We start from the raw sequence: 12,579 nt of genomic DNA, 5'->3' as shown, positions 1-12,579 counted from the left end.
TTTACACTTGATGTTCACCAGACTCATAATGTTAATTGGCTTCATATACGGATCATCAGTTTAATGAAGAAATAAATCCTGTGTTGCTTTATGTTTTAACAGTGATTGCTTTAATGAGGAATGTGACGTGTTCCAAAATAAAGCTGCAGGAGACATTAGAGGGGGCTTCTATTAGGACGGAAATGCTTATTTAAAGTTAAAACCACGGGTCATATCTCAACAGATTCTCACACCACTGCCCTCCCTACCCCCATCTGGGTTGCTGCTTCCAGCCTCTGGAAGGAGACAATTCTGTGGTTGGCCCTCAAAGGCTCCTTCTCTCCGTATTTCATGCACAGCAGCCACAGTCTCCATTCCCTCTAACAATCACTTTCTGGTTACTAAACAGGCATGCTACGTTACCTCCTGTCCAGCAGAGCAGAGAAGCTGGAACAGAATGGGAAGTTCAACTTTCAAGGTTGTTCACTTTAAAAAAAATAATAAAACCAAGTGGGAAGAGAGTAACACACACCCTAATGTTTGTGTGCGGAGGTTGCAGAGAGGCTCCCCCGTGCAGCGCATCCCTACCCCTGAAAACCCAAGCCTCCGCTCTTAGACAGACAGCTCCGGCTTGGGCCAAGTGCGCTGCTGCTGACCCAGGCTCTGGCCCCTGAGAATGTCTGCAGGGGATGCACTGGGCTCCCATCTGGGTGATGGTAGCTTTCCATCTCTGTATCAATTAATGAGAGTAAATCTGCTTTCTCTAATGGGTGTTTGATTTTTCTAATCTGAAGCTTGTTCTATGAAGGGAGAACTGTCATCTCAAAAACACTGAGAGCAGCAAGAAAATGCTGGAAATCGGAGCACCTATATCTGGAAGCCCTAAATTGTCTTTCAGTTGAATTATGAGTTATTTTTAATTGATTCCTGAAAAGAATCCCAAATCCTTAGAAAATGTAGGGAGCTGAGGCTCCAGGTCAGTGTCTCAAACACCACACATGGTATTTATTTCCTACCATTTGCTCTGTTTTAGGAAAACGGAGAAACATTTGGAAACACCACTGTCAACATCTTCTGAGCCTGAATGCATGAACATATGTTGGATTTGACATCTCAACTGTGCTCAGAAGAGATTTTTTCCAACCTCCCTTTTAAAACTTTCTTTAGCAGAAACAGTTTTAGTAAATACGGTTTAAAACCATAACAAAGGGCTAAAGCAGATAAAATACTTACATTTTCAGGGAGAAAAAAAACACACTGAATTCCTAATTATGTGTGGGTTTTTTGGTTTTTTTTTTTTTGCGGTACGCGGGCCTCTCACTGCTATGGCCTCTCCCGTTGCAGAGCACTGGCTCCGGACGCGCAGGCTAAGCGGCCATGGCTCACGGGCCCAGCCGCCCCGCGGCATGTGGGATCTTCCCGGACCGGGGCACGAACCCGCGTCCCCTGCATCGGCAGGCGGACTCTCAACCACTGCGCCACCAGGGAAGCCCCCTAATTATGTGTTTTTAAAGTGTCTGGTTGTTTTGTAATATTGTTTCGTTATTAAATTTTACAAAGCCTCTCTGGTGTAACACTCAGCGGCCACACAGCTCTCCCAAGACAGAAGGTGCAGCATGTGCATGTTCAGTGTGGACCCCACACATCCTCTATTTGTCTGCAAATCTATTGTCATTTTGTAGTTTTGGAAATTGCCAAGAAAGTTTGCAATTGCTAAACACAATGGAATATGTGAGGGAAAAAAAAAGCAGCCAATTGAAATTCCAGATGAACAGGGGACGATGAACAGAAGAAAAAAAAAATATATATATATATATAGCAAGGGATAAATATGCATTTTATCTTGGAAATTTCCTATCATTCATTAGTTTTACTGTCATGTAAAAGTAATAGCAGCTACTTAAATACAAGCCAACTTCTAATAATCTCACCTGCAGTGGCCACAGGACAAAGTGTATTCTCACGTGGCTCTCAGGGAATCTCAAAGCTGGCTCCAGTCTGCTTAACCTTCACTAGGTAAGAAAGCATTACACCTGAGGCAGGCCTGCTTCCTGAAGAGTCTGTGCCTACTTGCCTTCACGCAAGCAGGCTCCAGCCCTCATGAGCAGGTCACGTACTCCTTCAGGACCCCCGTGACTTTCTCTGTGAAGGGGGGATTAAAATGCTTACATCGGGGCTTCCCTGGGGGCGCAGTGGTTGAGAGTCCGCCTGCCGATGCAGGGGACACGGGTTCGTGCCCCGGTCCGGGAAGATCCCACATGCCGCGGAGCGGCTGGGCCCGTGAGACATGGCCGCTGAGCCTGCGCATCCGGCGCCTGTGCTCCGCAGCGGGAGAGGCCACAACAGTGAGAGGCTCGCGTACCGCAAAAACAAACAAACAAACAAAACAAAACAAAAATGCTTACATCAAGTGCTGGTGGGCAGATTAAAAACAGTGCTAGAGGGTTTAGGGCAGAGAAAACATTCTGTATGTTACAGTGGTGGATACATGTTCATTATAATTTTGTTAAAATCCATAGACGGTACAACACCAAGGATGAACCCTGATGTAGACTCTGGGCTCCGGCTGACTAGGATGTGTCAATGTAGATTCATTGACTGTAACGTCTGATGGGGGATGTTGGTAATGGGGAGACTGTGCATCAAAAACTGCTCTGAAAAATAATAGTCTATTTTCTTTTAATTAAGGGGGAGGTGGGGAACTGAAAACAATGCCCAGCACCTAACAACCAGTCATTAGCTACAACTGTTCTCCTACCATTATTGTTATTATTATCTTGTCACTACTATGGCCCACTAGGGGGCCACATTCCTGGAGAGATGCTACCCTGAGCTGCTTTGGGTACTTACAAGATGGCATCTGCCTCTGCTGGCTGTCTCCAAGATGAGCCCACCTTGGGCCAAAACAGTACCACCATGGGGAGAGCTCCTCTGTGGCTCTCCCTCCTACTCGTTTGCCAGTCTGCCATGCTTGTTTCCTTACATTTTTCTCTTCATGCTTCACTGCTTGGTTTGTTGAGTTTTACACAGCATACAAGTATTTGACTAGAAAACCTAAACCAAGGGCCTTTAAGCTGTATCAGGGGTATTTTATTTGGCCAACAGAAGTTTTTTAAAAATTCAAATTGAGTGCCTTTAGACTGGGCATGTCAACTCTACTTAGCCATAGGCCCCACTATTCTGCACTCCTTTCCTCCAGGTCACCTCTCACATCTGTGTGACACACTTGGTTCCTGCAGACGTCTGACTTTCCTACCCCTGACATAAATTCTGTGTGAGTCTAGCATAATTTCCCAACTGATAATGCCTTCTTATCAAATGTTAGGATGGGAAAGGGCTGTATTGACGGAAACTAAGTCCGCAGCCCCTGGAGTTTCAGAGTCTAGCTCAGTCCACTTCTATAAACACTTATCTAGCACCTGCTCTGTGCTAGGCACAGGAGATACAGAACTGATTTCTTGGCCTTGGGAGCCAGCCACTAGAGATTCTGGCTAGGAAATGAGATGGGGTGGCAGGGAGAAGGGAAACTGACACCATCTGGCCAGTTTGGCACTGGATTCACTGGGTCTTCCCTCCTCTGTCCTAGAGAGATCTTTGGAAGGGCAGCTCTCAGAATACATCCCACCCCCAGCTGAAGGAGGGGCTCCCATACTCCTGCATCCTTATGCGGCTTCAAATGGAGAAGCGGCCTCTCTCCCCAGAGGCCACGGACCCAGTCTCCCCTCGGTCCCCAGTGTTCAGGCCATCACACCAGAATCCAAGAGACTCGACAAGGCTCAACAACAGCCTTCAGCCTCCTGCTTTCCAATTTCAGCTACGGTGAAAAATCTCAGGGAGCTGGACCACAGTCTGGGATATATCCTACAGGTGCACCCGCAGGATTCTGTTTCTAAGATCCCAACATCCAGGACTACTCTGCGGGATTTCCTGGAGTCACTGACTTGGAGCGAAATCATTTTAGGAACATTTAGTTGTTAACTCCAGCCGGCTATTATTAAAGACGTCATAATAAGTTGCCGATAAGAAAAAGGAGCCAATCCAAGGAAATCTCAAATAGGATCCAGCCAAAAATAGAAGAAAGATCTGTCTCCAGACCTAAATTATCTCACCAGTAAGCCTTTAGGACAAATAACTTTCAAGGTCAGCTCTTTGGTGTAAAGCAGTTGTCCGTAAGAATAAAATAGCAGAGGCGCAGAATGTTAGGAGGAGGAGTGAGGAGATGGCAACTGGAGGAACTGGTTATCAACAGAAGCAAGACTGGAATCCAGCCCCCAGCCCCAAGCCCAGTGCTCTTGGCTGTGCCCTCTGTAATGAGACGTGTTTCTCCTGAAACAAAACACACAGTCGTTTGCCCATGCTAAATGTTTAGTAAATGTGCAGAATTTAATTGAAGTGACTATTAAAGAAATGAAATAGGTTTACAACGTGAATATTAGTGAGCGCAAGGAAAGCCTCCTAATTTTTAATAGACTTGAATTCTGTAAACATCTACGGTGGGAGGGAGGGAGGTTTGCGATCAAGCAGACTTTGGGTTAACTTTGGCTTCTTAAACCCCCCTTTCCTTGTCTGCAAAGCAGGATTGACAATGCCTGCCTTTCAGTATCTGGCCAGCCATCAGGACATCAGTGTCTTATTCTCTCTCTCTCTCTCTCTCTTTCCCTCTCTCTCGCACACACACACACACGCACGCACACACACACACACACGCAGCGTAGGCACTCTATAACTGTGACTTCTCTGTGACGCCCTTCTCAACCGGGATCTTTAGGAACCTCCCGTTCCCTCTGATCAGCCACTCGTGTCCATGGTTGCACCCTCCCCTCCTTCTCCAGGATGCTGCCCCCAGCCCCACACCCAGTCCACAGCTCTGCTCACATTGTCTGGTTCTCCCTTCGTGACTCAGTTCACCATGGCCTTGCCCAGCATGGAGAGACCATGTGTATATGCAGCAGAAATTCTCAGCACACTCCAAGGGTACGGTCCTATTGTCTCCCTTCCCTCCTGCTGGCCTCAGCCTCACTCAAAGGCAGACTCAGAGCACATTTAAATCCCAACATAAATATTTATTGAATGACGTTGACTGGTGTCTGAGCAAGGCTGGTGCAGGCAATTCCCACCTCTCAGTCCAGTCACCAAGCAGCCCACAGTGCCCCACAGGCCAGCCTGCTGATGGGCAAGGCTCAGCTTGACTATTGATACAACTGGGGGCATCCTCCATGTACCTTTCTATCCATCCGCTTCTTCATTCATTCCCCAAATAGCTGTGGAGTACCAGTTTCATGCCAGGTGCATTCAGGAGATGCACTTGTACACAAGATCCAGGGATAGAGAAGGTAGGTGTGTCAGGAAAGCCTCTCATAACCATTATAGCAGAGCTTGCTAAAGCCCAGCCTCCAGCGACAGGCTGTACCCCTGGAGAGGACCCCTCCTGCCCAAGGCTGCCCCCCAGTCCCGTAGCGGTGTGGCCCAGAATCCCAGCCAGAGAGACTGAGCCCAGCTGCTGCAGGAGGACAGCTGAAGCAGGGATGGATGAGGCCTCAGCTTCGCCGGGGAGGTGGAGGGCCCCATCAGAGCTTCCCTGATGCCATCTTGTAGCTCCGACATTCCTCTTCTCCTTCACCTCTCACTCCTCCAACAGATGCTCACAGAGAACCATGTTTGTGCCAGCCTTATGCTGTGGGCAAGAGAAAAGAGATGTCTTTTCTTTCACTGTGCTTAAACCTTTTAATATCGTTTGTGTGATTTTTTTTTTTTTTACTAACATTATCTCCCCAAGTAGACTAAATGCCACAAAGTTAGACAACGGGTCAGAGTGGGTTCATCATGATATTCTTAAGCCCTTAGCCCAATGCCTGGCACCTAATAGACATGCAAGAAAGAAAGCATAAGAATAAAACGAGATCTAGGGCTCAAGTCCAAGAGGACATAGACATGAACAGAGCATTTGGCGATCAACACCTCTCCCTTCAAGTGCTGGGCCGTGTCCTTCGATGTTCCCTGGGACAAGTCAGGACAAAAATAAGTACATGAATCAAGGGCCAATCAACCAACTCCTCTCTCCTGAATCTCTTACTAAATGTTGCTGAGGGCCTTAGACCAGTACAAGCACTCACCTCCAAGATGGTCACAAGCAGATCAGACACTCCGTCCACAATCTTACAGGATGAAAGCACTCTCCTGGGCTGTTTTGCCTGACTCTACTCACAAACCATTCTAGAGCCTTTTCTCTGCCCACTCCACAGCCTGCAATATAGAACGTACATGGTGTTTCATGTCCGAGATCCCTGGTGCCCCTTTCCAGCTCCTGGGTCCTCTTAGCTTTTTGAACATCATCTCTCCCATCTGCAACAGAGAAATGATTCCCATCTCAGAAGAAGTACTTTATGAAATGGTAAAAGGCTCTGTAGATGTGGTGGTGGAGGTTAGCCTGCGTGAGCTCCCTTTCATAAAACTAAAGAGGGGTGAGGGTGGGGAATGGGTAATAGCCCTTCCACTTTCGCATTCTCTCCTTTCTCTCTCTGTCCCTCTCCCTATGCTAAATTCTGTCTTATCCAAGGGATGCCTATCTCCTTCCCTCTCTGCTGTAACTCTCCCAAGAGTGTCTGTGTGGGCTCTGACCTCTCACCACCTTCACCCTTTTAACCAAGAAATAGTGTTTGGATGTGGGGAGGCACAAGTGAAGAATGGGGGAAGAGGAGGAGACCCCCATTTTTTACTTTCTGAAGGGGTGGCCACCTGGCTATTGCGGTGAAAATTTTTTTGTTCAATCCGAATTGATATTGGCTTTGTTTTATTTTCTTTAAAATGTGAAAACGATTGTATGGAACACAACTGATCAAGGTCCATATCCTGCCCCCTTGTAACACTGGGCACTTCACACAATGATGATTTCTATCTGACATCTGAAGGCATCTGAACTTACAAACCCTGGATAGATTTTTTTTAAGTGGTAGGTTTATGGCTGACGTTCCTTTTTTTTCTGCTCCTCGGAAAAAGTTGTCTAAAGGAAAAATAAATCAATCAATGAATTAAATGTTAAGATATTTCTAAAAAGCACATAGAGCAATGAAATTAAAAACATGCACAATCTCACAACCTAAGAGAACCATTATTAACATTTCATTATAGAGCTTACAGATATTTTACATGAATTTATTTTATGCATACATTTTAAAGAAAAAAAGTGGGATCATAACATTACCTGCTTTTGTAGTTTCTTACTCACTTAACAATATATTGTGAATGTCTTTCTATGTCATTAAATGTTCTTCCACAATATTCTCAGTGGTTCTACACATAGTTAGGGTATATGTTCAGTTGCTGTGATAGAGACACATAACAGTGGCTTAAAGAAGACAGTTCGTTTCCCTCTTGTGAGGGTGGCCACTCTGGTATGGTGGCCCTCCTTTCTCCACCATCCCTCGATGAGGCCCTGTCCACATGGCCCAAGAGGACCCCTCTCCATGTCTGCCTTACAGCCACCAGGGAGAGTAGAGAAGGAGGGTGGGTGGCACACCCTTCACTGGAGGGCATCGCCCTTCCAGCATCTGGAAGGTGCACATGTTACCTCTGCTCTCATCCCCTTGGCCAAGACTGTGGCTCCACCCAGCTGTTAGGGAGGCATCCGTGTGCCCAGATAAATATCACAGGGTCTGTTATCATTGGAGAAAGGAGAGTGGCTATTGGGAGACAGCTGTCAGTATCTGTCACGGTGCTGTTTCATTTGGGGGACTGTTGCGGAACATTCATACAGCCGTTGTTATTCTCTTAAGATAACTTTTCAGTATTCTCTTATTGATCAAACAGTAAGCATACTGAAGATTCCCGAGAGTCATTGGTACCTCTCCCCAATTCTGTGAAAGCCCATACCTACGTGCAAATTTTTCTTTTTGGCTTCCCTTCCACTTTGAGCAACCTTCAGCTCTCCATCCTTTAACAAGGGGACCAGCCTGCATGGGTAGTAGACGTCAGTGGGCATAACCCCCAAATGAAAACCACATCAGTAACGCAAATCCCACAGGCCAGCGTCAGCCCCCTCTAGTCGCGGGTGGCAACGTTGGAGCCAATCAGGGTCTCAGGGACAGTCCAGAAAGTCAGATACTGCCGGCGAGTACTCACAGACCACAGGACAAAGGTCTGGACGGAAGCCCCTGATCCCCCAAACACACCCTTGCAAGGCTGCCTGGGGAGAGAGGTCACAGTCAGGAAATCTGAAGCCAAAGGACACTGGGGTGGGGACTGGAAGGCGGCGGAGGCAGGTCCTGGGACAGGCATGAGATCAGGGCTTTCTTTCCCAGGCTGAGGAGGAAGATAGGAGGCCAAACACCAGGGAAGTCAATACGCTATAGGCCACTGGCTGATTTCTCCCTAAGGCAGAGACATCTAGCAGGGGTCCTCAGGACTCCCTGAACCCACTCAGCTCCTCCACCACCAGGGGCTGCCACCAGCAGATGGGGCACTCTGCTTACACCCCTACAGTGGCCATACACCCCGGTTCACAGGTCAGGACTTTAGACTCCATGAAAACGGAAGCCCAGATTAACAGGAGAGCAGAGGGAGTGGGAGGAAGGCAGGAAGGGAAAACCCTAGGCAACCCCATCTTGGGGAGCAGAAAAGGGGATGGGGGAGGGCTCTCTGTGTCCCCAGTTCTCCCAGCCCAATTTCCTCAGACTGGGCTGGCAAAGTGTTACCAACCGACTATGCAACTTCTGAGATTGCTACTGTTATCCTGAGGTCCCATGGAGCCCCCAACCCAGAGTCGCCCCCAGTGATTTAAGCCGGAGCCAGAAACTGCCACCAGGTGGCACCAAACTGCAAAGACAGTAGCTGCTTCCTCTTCAGCTCAAAATCCTGTACAGACAGCTTCACGTCCACAACTGGAGCCCCGGCTGATTTATCTGTATGTTGCCTGCTCCCACCAAGACCCTGGCACAGAGTGAGGGCTCAGAATATGCGAATGTCTTCTGGTTTCAGGATGGACAGGTGGATGGAGGGAGCTGATTCCCACTGCAGGAGCTGGACGCATCTTCTCCTTCAAGTGGGCACTGCAGATGAAGATGGGGGTGCACCCCGGACCTCACACGTAGCTCCAGCTCAAGAACAGGACTTCCCAGCTGCCTCTGCCTCTGGCTCCGTCTGGGTCCACAGCCTGCAGAGAGGGTCTTTATTATACAAATTGGTGGTCTGCCTCCATGCCAGGGGGTGAAGAGCAAGAGGACACTGGGGGTGTCCTAATGGGGCATCTCACATGGGACGATCAGAGAAGCCCCTCCTGTACCCAGTCCCCACCCCAGCCTGGCCAGCTGTCTTACCACCCTCTTGCTGGCTCTCCTCTCTGTCTGGGAAGGCTTTGTCAACTACAAATTGGCATTTTCTACTGACACGTGCCACCTACCTCTACAAGGATTAAATCATGCACCGCTGCAGCTGCTGACTTTCAACACCCCCTGAAAGGAGCTCAGGTGGAGAGCAGAAATGAGGCACTCTGTACTCTGGGAAAAACTGGCAGAACAGGTCTTCAGATAGTTAGATATTTTCAGGAGCCACTTTTATGAGCCCAATTCTTGTATCTCCTCATATCTAGAAAAGCACTAAAATCCTTCATGGTGACAACTGTTCCTCCCGACTAGCAGTAACCTGCATGCGACTAGCAGAAAATTTCATAAAAAATATATGCTTCATGACCCAGGAGGGCCAGACTATGCTGCCCTCTAGGTGGAGGAACTGACCCCGGGGTTGAGCACATGACCCAAATAAGACAGCCTTTTTCATTCTGAGATAGGAGACAACAAAGTGTCCAGAAGCCTGGAGTACACAGGCGCCGTCTGTGCTGCCTCATGAGAAGAACGTCCCTTAAAGTGAAGTCTTCATAGCAGACAGTAAAGTCCCAAGATGGAGACGGTCAAAGCCCCTATGGAAGTTGGTATCTGTCAATGCAATTGTACCTGAAGCAGCTGCCTCTGGGGTTTCCCAATGATCGAGGCCAATAAATTCCCTTGCTGCTTAAGCCAGTTTGATGTAGATTTCTGTTACTGGAAATCAGGCATCTTCTAATATATGATGTTACTCAGATCCAGCTGAAGTAACCTCATCCTCTGAGATTTAAATAAAATGTATTTGTATCCCCTTCCCTTTAAAAAAAGAAAAAAGAAAAAAAAATATGTGCTTTGATTACATGTATTCACTCTTCACCAAAATCACATATATGCTGACCTTCCCCCCCTGCCTCTTTGGAGCAGTTTCTAAGAGCTATCTGGGATGCTGTCTCTGGGCTACAGTCCTCATTTTGCCTCAAATAAAACTTAACTGGCAACTCTCACGCTGCGCATTTTTTTTTAAGTTGACACCTTCAAGCCTCTGGCACTCACATCATCTCTTCCCACCTCTAAGTCATCTCTTCAAGAGAAGGCTCCCAGGGCTACCACAGCCCCACTCTCCCCACAGCCCCCAACTCTCTGCTTTCATTTCCTTTTTAGCTATCAAAACCTTCTCGTGTGTTTTATCGGTCCCCCTCCCTGCTACCGTGCAAGCTCAGTGGAGCAACCCAGTGTCTAGAACAGCACCTGGAGCACAGCATTCTGCTGACCCAACAAACTCCAGCTCCTCCCCCAGCTGGACCAGTTTCTGGCAGCCCCTGGCCCTTCCCCCACCCCAGCTAGGACTCCCACCACCAGTGAGAGTTCATTACCCCTGAGAAGTGCATCTTTGCACGACAAAGGCAACTTCCCCTTAATTACTCTGCTGACTGTAAGTCTTGAAGTCCTAGATCTGCACCGCCACCATTGCAAACCTCATTCCCTTATGAAGTCCAAGACAAACAAATCTAATATATTTTGTTTTAATTATCATTGTTTAATGAGCCATAATGAAACTATGGTGAGGGTGCACGAAAGGAGATCATTTAGGGGAGGCACCAGTGCAGAGCTGCTGGTGAGTGAGAGTCTTACCTGCTCTCATCTGCTGTCATCCGGCTGCCTCTCTGTGCCCAGAAACCCGTCACTCACTCATCCCTCTCTGCTTCTGGCTACTCTACTCTTCATGGCGGTGCGCGGGCTTCTCATTGTGGTGGCTTCTCTTGTTGCAGAGCACGGGCTCTAGGCACGTGGGCTGAGTAGTTGTGGCTCGCGGGCTCTAGAGCGTAGGCTCAGTAGTTATGGTACACGGGCTTCGTTGCTCTGCGACATGTGGGATCTTCCCAGACTAGGGCTCGAACCCGTGTTCCCTGCATTGGCAGGTGGATTCTTAACCACTGTGCCACCGGGGAAGCCCAGCAGGCAACTTTTAAAATCATTTCTGACAGTCTAAGCCACACACAAAAAAGGCATCTTGCTTTATCTTTCTTTTTCTCATTTTTATGGGGTTAAACAGTTTACTGTACATATATTGCTTCTACTATACTGTATTTCTTTGGGGTTTCGGGGGTGGGGGCTTGTTTATTTTCCTGTTGGAGGGTTCATGATTCCTACCGGAGGATCAATGATTTGTAAGATCTTTAAATGCAAAAAGATTTCACTCTTCTGTTTGTCATCTGTGTTGCAAATGTTTTTCTTAGTTTATTGTGTGGCAGTGGCTGTGTGTTTACCCAGGACAATCCCACCCCCTCTGGGCTTTCGCCTCGCTGAGCCAGGGCTGTCCCCCCACTGCCCTCGTGATGAGTTAGGCAGAGGCAGAGCCCTCATTGCTCAGTCGGGCGCTGGTTGTCTAGTTACCCAGAAAGGGAAACCCCTCCTCCCCAGCCCCCAGGAGGACCCCAATCTTGCCTACATCAGCCCCATCACTTCCCCTCCATCCTGCACGCCCACATCCCTGTTTTTCCAGACACTTCCCCTATTCTAGTCTTACATTTAGGATCCTGGATCCATTGAATCTTTGTTTCTGCTTAGGAGGGGACTAGAGAAGGAAAAGACAGCCCTGAAGGCTCCCTGCACGACGGCTCGTCTTCCTTGTCGTGTTCACGGAAAGCTTTCTAAACTAGGGGCCAGCCTAGGAGCAAGAAGAGTGAGCGCTGCTTTCAGCATCTGCCGTCCCTCAAGGAAGTGTTTGATGGAGGAATCTGGGGAGGCAGTGTCAGCCGCAGAGAAGGTGGGGGGACCTTGGAAACAGCCAAGGCCTCAGGCAACACTCAGCTCTGCAGAGCCACAACCAGTCACTCACAAGCTGCCCCTGACCTTCCAGAGAGCCAGGGTGCTGGGAACAAGGCACAGTTGCCCCCTCGCACAGGATTTCCCGGCTCAGCCTGACCCTGGTCCTTGGCACACAAAAACCTGGAGGGGAACAGGGGCCCGAGGGGGCTTGTCTGGTCCCCCAATACAGCCAGAGGATTATTTGTAGAAAATGAGTATTGGGGTTGCTTTCATCTATTCAGTCAACAAACTGTTGCCAGCCTAGTGGGGCCCAGACATGCCCAGAGGCGTCCTGCTGTCAGGGCACCTCCACAGTAAAGCAGCAGAAGGCTCTGCAGATCTAAAGAATCTGTTCCCATTTTGCTCTGCAGACAGCCAGTGTTCCCATAGACTCATGCCTATGCGGTTGGGTTTTTCCTGCAAAATGATAAGCTTCTGTCTGCGATGGGGATACTGATGGTTGGGAGCTGGGGGACCC

This window comes from Delphinus delphis, chromosome 16 (assembly GCF_949987515.2).
Source record: "Delphinus delphis chromosome 16, mDelDel1.2, whole genome shotgun sequence".
NCBI lineage: Eukaryota > Metazoa > Chordata > Mammalia > Artiodactyla > Delphinidae > Delphinus > Delphinus delphis.
The sequence above is the reverse complement of the archived record's forward strand: the minus strand, read 5'-3'. Positions refer to the sequence as shown.